At 30.0% G+C, this 13,680-nt stretch overlaps 1 non-coding gene and 2 pseudogenes across 1 annotated transcript; 2 read left to right on the top strand and 1 right to left on the bottom strand.

Moving 5' to 3' along the window:
• The first annotated feature begins 137 nt into the window (after window positions 1-137).
• Window positions 138-767, top strand: LOC112522788 (annotated as a pseudogene).
• Window positions 768-8,093: 7,326 nt separating this feature from the next.
• On the top strand, window positions 8,094-8,719 carry LOC112522786 (annotated as a pseudogene).
• A 4,321-nt stretch (window positions 8,720-13,040) lies between these two features.
• Window positions 13,041-13,116, bottom strand: LOC112523971. The gene has a single exon (XR_003070304.1). It is a non-coding gene; the product is annotated as a small nucleolar RNA R160 (small nucleolar RNA).
• Between the last annotated feature and the right edge of the window lie 564 nt (window positions 13,117-13,680).

The following is a 13,680-nucleotide window of genomic DNA, read 5'->3' as shown; positions in this document are numbered from 1 at the left end:
AATTCAAAGGGCTAAAACTTTATTAACCAAAAGGATTCATCATGAAGTCCAAAGGTCATGCATGTGAGTTACAAGATGACTATAATATGACTTGCCTTCTACACTCAATTCAATCTGCTAAATTGCCTTCCTTCCCCATGGCTTTCCGCAACACCAACCCAACCATAACCTACGACTCAACATCCTCCAAGTATCATGTTAACTACGACGCCAAAACAATCGAGACAACCGTCACCACCAAAGCTGCCATCGCTGATGAATGGGTGGACGAACTCCTTTCGCTCCACGCCGACCAACCAATGGTGGTGGTGGGCTTGGACGTCGAATTAATGGCGGCCCCACCAAATCCGATCCATGAGCAATAAATCCGCCACCCTTCAACTCTGCATCGACACCAAGTGCCTAATCCTTCAGCTCTTCTATATGGACGAAATCCCAGAATCCCTGAAAATGTTTCTCCTAAACCCCAAGTTTACTTTTGTGGGAATTGAAGTGGATGAGGACATTTTGAAGCTTAAGAACGAATACGGGTTGGATTGTTCTAAAAGTGCAGATATTCGGGAGGTGGCAAAGACCATGTGGCCGGGAAGGGTTTGAAGGATCTTGCGACGGAGGTGGTGGGGCTTTACATGAAGAAGCCAAAGCATGTTTGCATGAGCAATTGGGAGGCAAGAGTGCTTAATGAAAACCAAGTGGAGTATGCATGTATTGATGCTTATGCTTCATACAAGATTGGTCACAAGCTTTTGCTTCAAGATCAAATTTAATGAAGGGTTGTTCTGGACAACGATGCAATCTTAGTTTAATTGACTTTTTTGGTAAGGTTGCTTATGTATTGTTTTGTTCAAAACTTCGTATGTTTTCTAAAGAAATGAATTTGAAAACTTAAATCTAATATTTTGTCGTTTTGTGTGCTTGGATTATATTTCATATACTCTAATATGAAATGTGTCGTATGAAAATTTAAATCTATATTTGATGAATTATGACACTTCATGTTGATTTTTTTAGCATGGATGATTTTCATTGCAACCATAGTCAAACTTAAATCAATTAACTATAAAAACAATATGCCTTGTTATTTCTAAGAAAAATATATTATTTATTTTGTAATTTTATAAATCTTAATTATATGTATATAGTTGTATCGTTTGTCTATAAAAGTCAAATAAAAACTTTATAAACTCATATACTAGTCTTTGTTCTCATTTTATCTACATTTTCTTAGGATATATCATTAATCCTTCCACAATTTTTAGAAAATGATAAATCATCTTTTTTCAATTTTAAAACTTAAAAATAACGAATTAGTTAAAATTTAGAAATAATGAAAATAATATATAAACTTTTCAGCAATATTTAAAATTCAAGCAATAACTTATCGTTTTTTATTAAAAATTCAAATATAAATTATTATGTTTTATTTATAAAAAACAATATTATTGTAATAAAAATATATATAAAAAAGTGCTATTATATTATAATTAATATAAAGTGATGTTAATATTGAAAATTTTAAATTAAAAGAAATTTAGGGATATAAAATAAAATAATTTACTTTTATTATTATTTTTATATTTGTATTCTTATTTAAAAAACAATATGTTTTTTTCTTATCTTATATATTAATACAAAAAAAAATATTCCATTTTTGCAATAATAATAATAGTAATAAGAGTTTGATTAAATGAAAAAAAATATTATCAATAATAAAAATAATTAAAATACAAATAAAGTTGGATGATGATATAATCATTAAGTTATAATGAATAGTAGGCAGGGATGAGTGTCTTTAACATATAGGTAGAGATGCAAATATCCCACCTGTTGGTAAATGTATTAGTTTGTACGAAAACCTCGGTTTCGAGTCCCACTAGCTTAAGTTTTCATTTAACACGTGATATATAATCAAGAGTTTTTACCCTTTAACTACAAAAAGTAAAATTTGCAAACATTTAAATATTCTAATAAAATATATTTAAAATTACAAAGTTTAATATTTATGCATAATAAATTCAAAAATTAATAAATAATCAAATAAGTTTATACTGTACATAACTTCCTATATGTTGAACCAATAAAATTTACATACTTTTTATTGAATTTGTTGAAATACAAAATTATTAAAATCTCTATTTTGTTTTTAATCTTTATCATATTAGAAGTAAAATTCTACAAAACAACAAAAAGAGCCTCTTTCTTTTTTAATTTATTTTATTTTTCGAAATTTAATAGTGCATATTCATGTGGCGAATAAGGCAAGACAGGATTGCAATCCGTTCGGTGTTGGATCGTCTTGGTTTTGAACTTCACTCTTCCTTTGTGTCCCTGATGTGGGGATGAAGTCGAAACTGTTGATCTTTGTTTGGTCCATTGTAACCAGGTCTTCGACGTATGGGCAAAGTTGTTGAGGTGGTGGCATTTAGCTTCCTTCAATTTGGACTCGGTTTCAGATGTATTTTTTTTATGTAGGATCATCCCTCGATATCTTCTTCTTCAAAGAGTTTCTGTTAAGCGTTTTGTGGATTGCCATGTATGTAAGTTGGACTTCACGTAACAAGGTGGTGTTTTCTGGTTGACCACCTCTCCAAACTATGATATGACTTTAGATATTCAATTTCTTTCATATCTTTGATTAACTAATTGTGTTAAACATTTTAGTTACTCTTGACCAAATTGGTGTTGCAACCCAGGAGGGTAATTTTTTTAGGTAGCTCGAGGGTCGAAGTTGTGTGTTTTGTTGTTTCTTTATGATTTGCTTTATGCATCTTGCATAAAGTTGTTTCTATGTTTTCCTTTTAGCTTTTGTTTTAGCTTGCCCTGGGTTGATTGCCCACCCGGGTTCAATTCCAAGGGAGGACATGATGTCTTTTCCGGTGCTTGCCTATAGAGGTAGGGCAGGTAGGGTTCACAAATGTGGACCACGGGGCCATGAGGTCCCCGCTATTAAACCTTTTTTTTTTTTTTTGTTTTATGAAGTTGTGGCTTTAAAAAACCAAAATTCAATACATGTCGAAATTTGTCATATCTCTGTTAAAATCAGAGTTGCCATATAAAAATGTATACATCTATCTAGAAGTATATTGTAAATAACAATTTCTATATAAAAGCAACACTAATTTAAATTTGGGAATAACTGCTAACTTGATGATGATAATGTTGCCGTTGAGAGTTCTTCTCAAATACAGGGGTATTTGGAAAGTGCAAATTGCATAAAAAACGTAATTTAACTTTATTCTTATTTTGGATAATATATTTTCAAAACTTTCATTTTGGTACCTAAGATATAAAATTTTAAACATTTAAGCATCCAGACAACAAGTTGAATCATTAATCGGTTATCATGCTGATATGACGAATAATGTGATATTCAACTCAGTATTATTTGTTGACATGGTTAGTGATACAAATTTTCTTTAATATAAAATTAGTCTTCAATCAGTTACCCGAGTACCTAAATGTTTAAAATTTTACATCTTAGTTAATGAAATAAAAGTTTTGAAATATATTATTTAAATTAGAAGTAAGGTTAAAACATTTTACTTTTTCTTGCAATTTAACCATTTGAAAAAAAAAGGGTTGAAACAAGAGTGTTTTAAAAGTGAACACTTGAATTAGAGTTGACTGAGGTCACCCCCGTGAGGAGTGGCGGCTGTTGTGAAGAAACAAAAGTTAAGAGTTGATGTTTTCACGCTTGAAATACTTGTACCAATGCTGTAGGCAATTATACAATAAATAATTAATATAAAATAATACTATTTTTATAAAAAATTAAAAACTAATAAAAAGACAAAAATGCCCTTAATTTAAAGAAATAAGCAATTAAATGTTAAGATATCACATGTAATAAAATAAAGGTTTTAAAACTGCGCTATCTAAAATATGAATTAACACCAAAGTAGGTTTTTTTTTTACATTAACATAACAAGTTTATATCATTCACGAATTAATTACCTTCAAAAATTACTATTAGTCTACAATTTTAGTCCAAGTTTAACATTAACAAATAGGTTTGATCGAACGTTTTCAAACCGGGCTGTTGAAAAAACTTTGGCCCAGTTGGATTTTTAGCCCTGGGCTTTTTGAGTCTTATGTGTTTATGTAGTTTCATCTTGTTTGTTATTACTTATTAGAATGTTTTTATCTTAAAATGTTAATCCATACTTTTAGTTGATGATCCACCTGGTAGCCTTTAGTGAACTAGTTTCATCGTGCTTTCATATATATATATATATATGACATAAATTAATTGGTAAATCTTTCATGTATGATATGATTCTAATAATCAAATCGTTATGAATTAAAACGACCAAGAGTGTTTGGGTCTAGTAATCATGGTGCAAAGAATGGAAGCACGTGTGCAAGACATCTAGAACCTTCTTGGTGGCAAGATCTTCCATAGGGTTTCACTTAAATTAAAACACATTATATGTATGATACCAAAACACCCTATGCATACACACAAGAGCATGGTTTCTGGATCATCAATCAAAGGGGAAGTCCCCATAAAATTTTCCTCAASAAACAGTAGATGTTGGATTCCACTGATGTGTATATACTAATACTAATACTAATATATATTTATGCAACACACTTAAATCAAATCATGAGCCGCTTGAAACCATAGCAATCAAATCAAAACAGAATCTTTAAAACAACCCCATACATATACCTTACACTACTCCTTCATCATATTTAAGAGTTATTGATTACACGCATGCAATGGCAAAACACAGCTTCTCCTCTCTACGAAACGACCACACCTGTACCATGGTGTTTAYTGTCAGATACTCCTTGTTCTTCTCCACGAACTCATTCCAGTTGGTCTTCAGAACGTAATTGCTCGTGGTTTTCAAGTGCCACATCCTCAACGTCATCGGGTTCGTGTGCATTTGCAGYGTCGGCCCCAGCAGTGGTACCTTAAACTCACCATATCTATCCAGCAATTGTTTCTCATCGGTTGTCAAGAAGTCAAGTGTCTCCAGTTGGTTCATCGGCATGCTTAACCTGTTTTGGTTTTTTGCAAGATCGGTGGCATACAAGATTTTCTGGATCACCAGTTTCAAGTAGGAACCTTTCATCTCTCCGGTGATGAACCCTTTCAGACGCTCTGTTGTGTTGTTGCGAATGGCCGGGGAACGGACATGCATCTTTTTATCTTGAATCTTCATCCTCTTCTTGTTCTCATCTATGGACGAAAGTGGACGCTTTTTCACAGGTTTGTTGGTGAGTTGGTGATGATGAGACGATGAGGCCTGGTCCTGACGAGCAAAGAGTTGCATCTTGTGTTGCACCAATTCATTAATCTTTTGCAGATAGTATTTGTCCTCTTCGGTCATCACATATCTGCCGGTGGCCTTAACAGCAAGAGGAGTCTTTGGAGGTTGAACTTGCAGCATCAACTTGAGTTCAAGAGGATCCTCATTCTGATCATCCATGCTTGACTGGTTTGGTTTCATGAATGAAGAACAGAGACTGAAAGTGAAGAAGAAATTAGTTTTGATATGGTGGATGATGATTGATGGGGAGGTGTTTGTAATTGTGGGTATATATATATAAGATATAAGAGAGAGAGAGAGAGAGTATGTATATGATGAGGATGAATTAGCGCAAGAAATATTAGAAAGAAGAGATAACAATCTCCAAGTTTCCAAATCTAATTGCTACAACTGGAATCGATTACAATGAAAGTGCACAACTCTACATTGGCTTCATTAAATCAATCTTCAAGATATACTTCTCATCATTTGTTTTAGTTCAAATACATTCCATATGTATATATATATATATATATATATATATTCAGGTTTTGTTTATTTTATTTAATATGGAAACATCAAGATTATCTCATTATATACATATTAACCGTTGCTAAATGGTTGGATTAATTGGAAAGAAGCGTGTTGGGTAACTTAAGGTTGTTTACTTCATATTTATGTTAAATATTGCGATGGGATCCACTAACATATGTTTGAAGAACCGGATTTATTTCTTGAAAAAAGAAATTCCTCTCTCTAATGTGTGTGTGGACCATCAAATATTCAATTGGAATATTATATACAATTAAAATGGTGAAATCAAATAAGAGAGATAATTATATTCATGATTTTAGTCATAACCATTTTCTCCCTATGAAATCGTAATTAAAACTAATAGAATCGTTTTTTAATAATAATTTTTAAGAAAAATCAACATAACTGTTTCCTTTTTTAAATGACATGTCATTCTCTGTTAGTTTGGAAAATGTAATGAAGTGTGTAGCTTCAACATATTCAAATACTTTCCTCTTTCCTCCTAATCTAAGAATATTTATAAGACATTGATCTCTAAAATTTGTTTTAGATACAAAATCTTAAAAAAGTATAAATTCAACATCTTTATTTTAGAAATTATGCATCCACTATATTATTTAAATATATTTTTTTAAAATATNTTTGGTAAACGACCATTAACTCGACATAATTCTTAACTGAATGTGCTTGTTTAACAGTGAAATCCTTTACAGTATCTTAAAATATTTAGTTTTAAAGTTTTTTATTAATAAAAATATAATGTAAAATTATTTCTCATAGTAATATCGGTTGGAACAAAAATATTATACTAATTTCATCATTTAAAAAAAGAGTTAAATGCATGAAATAAAAACTTATTTTCATAAATTTTTTTATGATAGCATTCTAGTTTTGTTTTTCTTTATTACAGTAACATAATTTCAAATGATTTTTTATTAAGACCTCGCACTTTAAAAATTTTATCCATTATAACAATTTATAACATGTAACTTTTTAAACCGATTAACCCATTGACTTTTTTTTGCTTGTGTGACAGTAATGAAATGATGTGGATGACACTTCATTTTGATGACTTAATTAAAGTAAAAATAAAAATCTATTTCAAATTATTATTAGTGATTTTCATTTTTCATTGTTATGATTTAAGAAAAACATTCATTTTTTTTGACTTTTTCTTTTAAGTTGCATCCAAATTAAATAATCTATAGTAGAATATTTCTTAGATAAATATGCTATATTATTTTCGAGATACATTTTGTTTGTAAAAAAAGTAACACTTCTTTTTTTATGTTGTACAAAAAAATACATGTCATTTAAAGTTCTTTCTAAAATGTTAATGAAATAAATTGTGTTCTACAATTTTTTAATATTGTTATATTAATAAATAATTTAAAAAATCTAATTAATTTAATATATTTATACGTCAAGTAAATTTTTTTTAACAAATATAATAGATTCTTTAAAAGATAATATTTTTTTGGTAAAGAAGGAACATTTTTTTCCTATTTTCAAAAAACACATATTGTTTTAAAAATATTAGCGAGATAATTTGTCTTCTACTACTTTTATTAATATTGGTATATTAATTAATAATTTAGAATTTTATATTTATTAAATAACATGTAAAATATCTAAATATTAAAATTAAAAGTACACTGTTTAATAAGAACTAGTAGATGTTATAATATAATAATTTTGAAAGTACAATGTTGTAATAAGAAATTCACATTACGATAGTACATGTGGACAACCTATGGACAATGAGGTGGCATAAAAACCTAATATAATGAGTAAATTTAAATCAAAAGGTTAACTAATGCTACAATGAGTAAATTTTTCAAAGTTTAATATTCTAATAAAAAATAGATTGAAAGTAAATTGTTTTAATAAAAAAATCTGGAAGTACAATGCTATAATAAATAAATTTATATTATTATTTTGTAACATTTTACCCTTTAAAAAAATATATATGGGAGATGCTAAGTTACATTTTCAAATCTCAGACATGGTGGTAATTGACCATTTTCAGAAAGCAAAAGAAAAAATAATATATTATATTTTTCTTATAGAATTCAATTTCATTTCATACGCAAACCAAACAGGAATGAAATTTAATTACACAAAATTTACCGTTCCAATTCATTCTTCATATTCCATTGGAATTCAAATGGTCTAAAACTTTATAAACTAAAAGGATTCATGATCATGAAGTCCAAAGGTCATGCATGTGAGTTACAAGATGGCTATAATATGACTTGCCTTCTACACTCAATTGAATCTGCTAAATTGCCTTCCTTCCCCATGGCTTTCCGCAGCACCAACCCAACCATAACCTACGACTCAACATCCTCCAAGATCATGTTAACTACGACGGCAAAACAATCGAGACAACCGTCACCAACAAAGCGGCCATCACTGATGAATGGATGGACGAACTCCTTACGCTCCACGCCGACCACCCAACGGTGGTGGTGGGCTTGGACGTCGAATGGCGGCCCCACCTAATCCGATCCATGAGCAATAAATCTGCCACCCTTCAACTCTGCATCGACACCAAGTGCCTAATCCTTCAACTCTTCTACATGGACGAAATCCCAGAATCCTAGAAAATGTTTCTCCTTGACCCCAAGTTTACTTTTGTGGGAATTGAAGTGGATGAGGATATTTTGAAGCTTAAGAACGAATACGGGTTGAATTGTTCTAAAAGTGCAGATATTCGGGAGGTGGCATAGACCATGTGGCCGGGAAGGTTTCGTCGGCCGGGTTTGAAGGATCTTGCAACGGAGGTGGTGGGGGTTTACATGAAGAAGCCAAAGCATGTTTGCATGAGCAATTGGGAGGCAAGAGTGCTAAATGAAAACCAAGTGGAGTATTCTTATGCTTCATACAAGATTGGCCACAAGCTTTTGCTTCAAGATCAAATTTAATGAAGGGTTATTTTGGACAATGATGCAATGTCAGTTTAATTGACTTTTTTGGTAAGGTTGTTTATGTATTTTTGTGCTGATAACTTTTCTTAAAGAAATGAATTTAAGAACTTCAATCTAATATTTTGTCGTTTTTTGTCCTTGGATTAATTTTCATATACTCTAATATGAAATGTGTCGTGAAAATTTAAATCTATATTTGATGAATTAACATTTCATGTTGTTTTTTTAGCATATAATTTTCATTGCAGCCATGGTCAAACGTAAATATCTTTGCACCTTCTATTTATTAAAAAGTTCAAAAAGATCTGATAAATAATATTAAATAAATAAAAGTTTGAAAAATGACATCATTTTACTTCTCTCTCTTTTGTGCTTCTTTCTCTTTTACTTTTTTGTTTTGTTTTTTTAATTAATTAATAATAATAATTATTATTAATCTATATTAATTATAATTTTTATTTATATTATATATTAATCGAACATAAAATAATAAAAATAATTAAAGTGCAAATTAATAAAGTTAGATGATGATACGTTCATTGAGTAATAATGAATAGTAGAGAGGGATAAGTGTCTTTAACATATATGTAGGGATGCAAATATCCCAACCCGTTGGTAAATGTAGCTTAGTTTATACGAAAACATCGGTTTCGAGTCCCACTAGTGTCAACTTAAAGTTTGGCGTTTTTTTGTCTTTTATAAAAAATTTATACCTTGGACTTGAACACGGGAAAAAAAGCAAACTGATCAATGAAATATTTCAATAAGCTTGTTTTATAGTCAAATTTTTGGCACCATCCAAAAAAATTGAGTCCACCTCGAGAACTTGTTATTTTATTCAAATTTTGAGTGACACTTTAAGTTTTCATTTAATACATGATAATTAAGAGTTTTTACTTTTTAACTACACAAAGTAAAATTTGCAAACATTTAAATGTTCAAATAAAATATAATTAAAATTACAAAGTTTGATATCGATACATAATAAATTCAAAAAACTAATAAATAATCAAATAAGTTGATATTAGTGTGTACACAACTTCAATAAAATTTACATACTTTTTGTTGAAATACAAAATTATTAAAAACTCTTTTATTTTTAATCTTTATAATATTAAAATGTAAAATTCTAAAATTAACAAAAAAAAAACCTTTCTTTTTCGAAATTTAATAGGGCAAGTTTGTCCCCAAAAAAAGTTTGCATATTCATGTGGGGACTACGGCAATGCAGGATTGTAGTTTGTTCTGTGTTGGGTTGTATTGGTTTGACCATCACTCGTCCTTTGTGTCCCTGATGTGGGGATGAAGTCGAAACTGTTGATCTTTGTTTGGTCCGTTAAGCAAGTCTCCGACGTATGGGCAAAAGTTGTTGTTTAACTTCCTTCAATTTGGATTCAGTTTAGGATGTATCTTCCATGGAGAATCATCCCTCAATATCTTCTTATTCAAAGAGTTTCTATTAACCGGTTTGTGGACTGCCATGTATGTAAGTTGGATTACACGTAACAAGGTGGTGTTTTCTGGTCAGCCACCTCCAAATTGTGATATGCCTTTAGATATTCATTTTGTTTCGTATCTTCATCTAATTGTGTTGAAACATTTTAGTTACTCTTGACTGGTGTTGCAATGAGGGTAATTTTTTAGGTAGCTCGAGGGTCAAAGTTGTGCTTTTTGTTGTTTCTTACAATTTGCGTTCTGCATCTTGCAGAAAGTTGTTTCTATGTCTTCGTTTTAGCTGTTATTTTAATGAAGTTGCGGCTTTAAAAAACCAAATATCAGTACATGTCAAATTTTGTCATATCTTTGTTAAAATCAAAATTACCAAATAAAAATGTATATATTTATCTAGAAATATATTATAAACAACAATTTCTATATAAAAGAAACACTTATTTAAATTTGGGAACACAACCGCTAATTTGATGATGATAATGTTGCTTTGAGAGTTCTTTTCAAATATATGGGTATTTGGAAAAAGGTTACTAGAAATTGGGGTGTTTTAAAAGGAACACTTGAATTAGAGTTGACGGAGGTCACCGCAGGTGAGGAGTGGTGGCTAGGGGTGCTCATGGGTTGGATTGATCGGGTTGAAGATATTTGAACAACCCAATACAATGCTTGCGGTTTGGAAAAATTTTAACCCAACCCATCTCAAACCAAAGTGCAACCCAACCCGTACGGGTTGGTTGGATTGATACTATGGTACATTAAAATATTCTTCTAACCTTGAATATGTTATTTGTCTACTCATAGTTTCTTTTTCATCATCAACCATTTGATACAATATATCCATATTTCTTACGTATATCACATTTAGTTAACTTTCTCAATTTACATATATATGTTCACAGTTACCGAACCTATGCATGAATGAGTTATATAGAGATGTGAATAGATTGAAAATATGTGTATATGAAAAACATACATGATAGTGTAATTGTCTAATGTATATATTAATAGAAATTCAACAATCATAATAAATCGAATAAATAAAAGGATATCGAGTTTATCGAGTTGGGTTGAATTGGATTCAAATAATAGTAACCCAATATCAACTCGATACCTACGGTTTGACAATTTTACAGCTCGATTAGACATCGAGTTGCTTCGAGTTAGATTATTTCACGTTGAGTTGGGTTGATAGGGTTAATCAGGTTGATCAGACTTTTGAGGACCCCTGTTGATGGCTGTTATGATAAAACAAAAATTAGAGTTGATGTTTTGACGCTTGAAATACTTGTACGAGTGGCAATTATAAAATAAAAGATTAATATAATATAATATATTATTTTATAAAGAAAATTAAAAAGTAATAAAAAGACAAATATCCCTTAATTTACAAAAATGGATACTTAAAAGGTTTAAAATATCACATCTTGTATACCAAAATAAAAAATTTAAATGAATCATATTCATATAAAAGTAAGTTACGTTTTTATGCAATTTATTCTATTAATAAATACATAACTTCAATCTTATAATCTTGAATTAATATTTAGATCATATAATAAATGAATCATTGATCATAAATATCTCCATTGTTGTTTAATTTGTATTGAGAAGTCTCGTTTATCATTAACTTTAAAAATTATAACCTTATCATACATTAACATAACAAGTTATATCATTCACGAATTAATTACCATAAAAAATTACTCATCAGTCTTGAGTTTTAGTCCAAGTTTAACATTAAGCTATACAAATATAACCATATAGAGATTACATTTTTTAACAAAATATATATAGTTCCTAGAGTTTAATCTACTTTATAACAAACTATCTTTTTATTCAAAAATTATCTTTTCTATAAAAATCTTTATCAACTTACTATAAATTAGAATGATTTAACTTCTTCAAATATTTCTTATTACCAGTTTGACATCGATATAAGTTGTTTATCTAAACACTCAAAAATACTTGTTACCGGTTACAACCGAAAAACTTATTAAGTTATGAAATCCCAAACACCCCCCCAAGAGTCACACCAGAAGAACATCAACTTTCTTGAAGAAAATAAGATGAAAATTCTTCACATAAAAAGAAATCATCTATCAGAATTAATCAAATCCTGGAACAAAAAGAGGGAATTAATTGTGATTTTGACAAAACAGAATTGAACAGCATAATATACGAAGATGTTTTCCCAAAAACTAAATTCGATTTAACACAGATAATATAATACACGTTGATCTCGAGTTTTTCCTTTACAACTATGAGCTTCAAGTTGCAAGGAACTATGTCTTGCCATTATTACAGAATCACTGAGTTTTGAGAATGCTTGTTGAATCGGTAGTCGGCAGCTATGACAGAAAGATTAGAAAAAGAGCAGATTCATGGGTAAATTTGAGGTCGAAAAATATACTTTTCTTCAAGAATCATCAATTTGACATAGACGAGTCAAAACAACAATCAACCAGAAAAAAAACATTTCCATTTTGCACCATGCTCGTATAATCTGATCACTACGATTCACATCAGATTATGAAAATAGGTGCCCACAAATGCTACCATAAAACAACTTTCTTAACACATATATGTAAATTTTGAACATAATCACTTCAACGTTTCGAGTATTTCTCACATAGAAAGGAATCATCAACAATAATTAATCAAATCAATTGATACAAAATAATTGCGATTGTTCCTGCAAAGGATGAACCTAAACAAATCTCGTAACCATTCAGATTTCAAAAACAATATATTGTTCAAAATTAAAAAATAAAGATATTGAAAAGAATGGTTGATCCTCGAAGCAAACGGACAACAATCTACGGAACAAGTTAATCGAAAGTCACTGGGATTCAAAAATGGGAAGCAAAACAATCAGAGAACTTTGAAGGTATTAGAATGAATTCAACAATAAAAATTCAGAGTATAGTTTTCATCATTTTGAATTTGCTTCCTAATTTCAAGATCTAACAACAAAAAGAGAGGGAATTAATTGTGATTTTGGCAAAACAGAATCGAAGAGCATATCATTGGCTACGGTGAAGATGTTTTGCCAAAAACTAAATTCGATTTAGCACAAATAATACCCTTGGATCTCGAATTTTTCCTCACAACTATGAGCTTCAAGTTGCAAGGGGCTATGTCGTGCCATCTTCACATACAGAATCGCTGAGATTTGAGTTCGTATGGAAAAGGAGGAGAGGTGCGGCTGCGAGATATAACAGTCGTATGCTCAACATATTTATAACATGCCTTACTTCTAGGGTTTCAAATGATACGTCGTCGTTTCCTTACTTCAATTTTATTTAATTAATTTCATCATTTGATTTTCGTTATCTATTTTATTGATAATTAGAAGGTACTCGTGTAATGTAACGATATACATCTTGACTTTAAAGTTTCATTTTATTCTGTTTTTATCGATGTTATAATATGATTTTATGTGATACTAAAAAACGATAATTTTTTATTTTTTAATAAAATATAAATTTGAAAGTATCATAAAATTT

The sequence above is a fragment of the Cynara cardunculus genome, assembly GCF_001531365.2.
Source record: "Cynara cardunculus var. scolymus isolate 2C chromosome LG 12, CcrdV1, whole genome shotgun sequence".
NCBI classification, from domain to species: Eukaryota; Viridiplantae; Streptophyta; class Magnoliopsida; order Asterales; family Asteraceae; genus Cynara; species Cynara cardunculus.
The sequence above is the reverse complement of the archived record's forward strand: the minus strand, read 5'-3'. Positions and strand labels throughout refer to the sequence as shown.